Source organism: Oncorhynchus nerka, linkage group LG21 (genome assembly GCF_034236695.1).
Source record: "Oncorhynchus nerka isolate Pitt River linkage group LG21, Oner_Uvic_2.0, whole genome shotgun sequence".
In the NCBI taxonomy this organism is placed as follows: domain Eukaryota; kingdom Metazoa; phylum Chordata; class Actinopteri; order Salmoniformes; family Salmonidae; genus Oncorhynchus; species Oncorhynchus nerka.
Window position 1 is genome coordinate 2,406,110 of NC_088416.1, and position 4,476 is coordinate 2,410,585.

The window sequence follows — 4,476 nt, forward strand, 5'->3', positions numbered from 1 at the left end:
CCTGCACCTTCAATAGCGCTCCAGGGTGAAGTGTCCTCTAGGTACAGATCTAGGATCAGTTTCCCGTCCCCCAATATTCATTCCCATCCCTGCGACACATCACTATGGCCATCAGTCAGCCTTGGCACATTTGTTTCATGTGTCGTGCCCCAGCAGGGGAGAAACACCCCCACTAAACACACACACACACACACACACACAACCCCCCTTCCACTCCACCCCCCGCCTACACCATGAACAGTGCCCCTATGTTGAAAAGTGTAATTTATATTTGACCAAAAAGCAGCATGATGCCACAGACAGTGTACGGTGATGGGAGTCATATGACACAAACCATTTGACCTGAGACAGAGACAGCTTGGCGGGATGAAGCACGTGCCTGGGGGGCTGCCAAGCCTCATTCCACCCTTCCCTCTGTGAGGAAACTGTACTGTGAGTGTGTTATCCTTATTGCTTCTTCAAAACCATCTGAACTGTACTGTTGGGTTACTGTAGGGACAGGAGGGAGAGAGGGAGAGAGAGAGAAATGGAAGGATGATGGAGACTCTATTCCGGTGGCTGTCTTTGAGGCAGCTGTGTCTGATTGAGTATCCGTGTGTGTGTGTTATCCTTATTGCTTCTTCAAAACCATCTGAACTGTACTGTTGGGTTACTGTAGGGACAGGAGGGAGAGAGGGAGAGAGGAGAGAGAGAGAGAGAGAGAGAGAAATGGAAGGATGATGGAGACTCTATTCCGGTGGCTGTCTTTGAGACAGCTGTGTCTGATTGAGTATCCGTGTGTGTGTGTTATCCTTATTGCTTCTTCAAAACCATCTGAACTGTACTTGGCTAGTACCATGGTATGCACATGACCAGGGCCTGTTTGTCCTCAATGAGAGCTCTATCTATGCCTCCTGCATAAAGTAAAACGTTTGACATAATACATAGTTTGTCACAGGTCTGCAGAATATGCCCAGAATCCAAAAAGGACCTTTTGGAAAGGGTATTGTGCTTTGTTAGAAAGTGCCTGGTGGTCTATGGTGTAATTGTGTAAGTGTTCATGTGTGTGTTTGTGTTTGTGAATGCGAGTGTGTGAGTAACTAAACCAAGTTATGATAAACTTTATTTACATTTGGTTAGCATATTTAGGATAATGGATCAACAACATAATGTATGCATATTGGAACAACAAAGCCTTTAGGATGAAAACTCTGACATTGCAGGCCTATGAGAAAGGCTACTTAGAAAAGACAAATAACCTTCCTAACATCTTATTTTTCCTGGATAAAGCGCCTGCTCAATTCATAGCTAACATCCATTTCAATGTCAAATTGCTCCAATTAGTGCAAATATTATCTCTGCTCCCTCAACAACCTCACACGAGGTTGACCTGACCGGATGCCTCTCTGAGAACGGTCGAACATGAAATAGTAGAGCTGAGTCATGTGCGACTCCTCCCAGTGAGGTTACTGTGTCCAATGGACACTCAACGGAGGCATCCTGCTGAGAGTCATGAGTGAGGATCTGATTGATCTACTGTCAAATTGTCAACAACAGACCTGAGACGGCTGGTGAGGCGGAGGACATCAGTAATGCAGGGCTCTCGCTTTGAGGTCATTGGGGAACAGTGGTTTTTTTATCGAGTGACTGTGCGAGGTAGGTGTTGGAAATCAGCCATTGCTATTAGGCACTAGATTAAATAAGATCATTTAGAAATGAACGAAACAAACAAACAAATGAATGACTCCTACAAAACAATCCATAAGTGAAAATGTCACGGGTGCTATTGCTGTTGGCTTGAGAGAGTAACATCACAGCATCACAAGGTAGAGGTTATGTAGACAGTAGAGCAGGCCATCTCAGCAGGTTTCCCTATAGCCTGTTCATGTGAAACTTGGTCTGACAGCAGAGCCTAATGACCTAGTGTGAAGATCTCATGGGGGTGGACCAGTCACTGTCCTAGGACTGTATATTTTGAATGACACACAGCTAAAGACAGTCACAAATATTACATTTGATCTGGCCTCGTATCTTTTACGAATAACTGAAGAGGGCGCTTACTGCATTCAGGCCTACTGTGCAAATAATATGGGATTACATCACAGTCATAACAATCATAACATACAGTACCAGTCAAAAGTTTGGACACACCTACTCATTCAAGGTTTTACTTTTTTATTTTATTTTAAAGTTCTACATTGTAGAATAATAGTGAAGACATCACAACTTTTAAATAACACATGGAATCATTTGGTAACTAAAAAAAGTGTTAAATATATATTTTAGATTTTAAATTCTTCAAAGTAGCCACACTTTGCCTTGATGACAGCTTAACCAGCTTCTTGTGGTAGTCACCTGGAATGCTTTTCTAACCATCTTGAAGGAGTTCCCACATATGCTGAGCACTTGTTGACTGCTTTTCCTTCACTCTGAGGTCCAACTTATTCCAAACCATCTCAATTGGGTTGAGTGATTGTGGAGGCCAGGTCATCACTCTCCTTCTTGGTCAAATAGCCCTTACACAGCGTGGAGGTGTGTTTTGGGTCATTGTCCTGAGGAAAAACAAATTATAGTCCCACTAAGCGCAAACCAGATGGGATGGCGTATCGCTGCAGAATGCTGTGGTAGCCATGCTGGTTAAGTGTGCCATGAATTCTAAATAAATCACTGACAGTGTCACCAGCAAAGCACCCCCACAGCATCACTCCCCCTCCATGTTTCCCGTTGGGAACCACACATGCGGAGATCATCTGTTACCCTAGTCTGCATCTCACAAAGACATGGCTGTTGGAACCAACAAATCTTAAATTTGGACTCCAGACCAAAGCACAGATTTCCACCAGAAATTTGACCATGCCTGATTCATGCAGTCTCCTCTGAACAGTTGATGTTGAGATGTGTCTGTTACTTTAACTCTGTGAAGCATTTATTTGGGCTGCAATCTGAGGTGCAGTTAACTGCCCATTTCTGAGGCTGCTAACTCTAATGAACGTATTCTCTGCAGCAGAGGTAACTATGGGTCTTTATTTCCTGTGGCAGTCCTCATGAGAGCCAGTTTCATCATAGCACTTGATGGTTTTTTGTGACTGCACTTAAAGAAACTTTAAAAGTTCTTGAAATATTCCCGGATTGACTGACCTTCCCGTCTTAAAGTAATGACGGAATGTCGTTTCTCTTTGTTTATTTGAGCTGTTCTTGCCATAATATGGACTTGGTCTTTTACCAAATAGGGCTTTATTCTGTATACCAACCCTACCTTGTCACAACACAACTGATTGGCTCAAACACATTAAGAAGGAAAGAAATTCCACAAATTAACTTCTAAGAAGGCACACCTGTTAGTTGAAACGCATTCCAGGTGACTCCCTCATGAAGCTGGTTTTAGAATCTGAAGAGTGTGCAAAGCTGTCACCAAGACAAAGAGTGGCCCATTTGAAGAATCTCAAATATAAAACATATTTTGATTTGTTTAACCCTTTCTTGGTTACTACATGATTCCATATGTGTTTCTTCATAGTTTGGATGTCTTCACTATTATTCTACAATGTAGACAAGAGTAAAATAAACAAAAACCCTGCAATGAGTATGTGTCCAAACTTTTGACTGGTGCTGTACATGAATTGTGATATACTACTATACTGTTAGGAACACAAGCATTTCGCTAAACCAGCAGTAACATCTGATTAAATATGTGTATGTGACCAATAACATTTCATTTGATACATAAAGTGATATGTATAGTAGGCTAGCCTATCGACAATGTTTATGAATCAGTGTGTCACATATACTCCCTCTCCCGCCTCTAGGTCATCAGGCTGCTGATTATCCCACACACCTGTCACCAGCGTCTCGCACACCTGTGCCTCATGACACTCACCTGGACTGCATCACCTCCTTGATTATCTTCCCTATATCTGTCCCTCCCCTTGGCTCTTTCCTCAGGTGTTATTGACTCTGTTTTCATGTCGGTGCGTTGGTTGTGTTCGTTGGTTCTTTTATTTATTAAAACACTCACTCCCTGAACTTGCTTCCCGACTCTCAGCACACTCGTTACACAGTGTCTACTGAATGACAATTTGAGAATGACGTATAGCCTAAATGGGTGAAGGACATTGTAGAGTGTAGGCCTTTAATGTTCATGATTTTTATTTTTATTTTTTACAATAATACACTTTAGACTAGCAAGAAGCATTGTTGTCCTTTTAGGTATTTCTTTAATGCACTTATGAGTCTTACCTCCAGTCGGTTTTATTCAGAAGGCTCTTAACAACACATTACCAGAGGCAAAGCTGATTGAATTCATTATGGTAGTTGCCTTTGCCTTGGAGAGTCACGCTGACAACCATCATGTGATGGCCTGCAGTCCGTCAAGCAGAACCGAGGAGGTTGGTTTGCTACTGGGAGGGACCTGTAGGCTTTGTGCTCTGCGGATTGGTGGGCAGAAGCTTTCACAACTTATTTTCAAAACCCGCCTCTTTCCACCCAAAATAACATGGA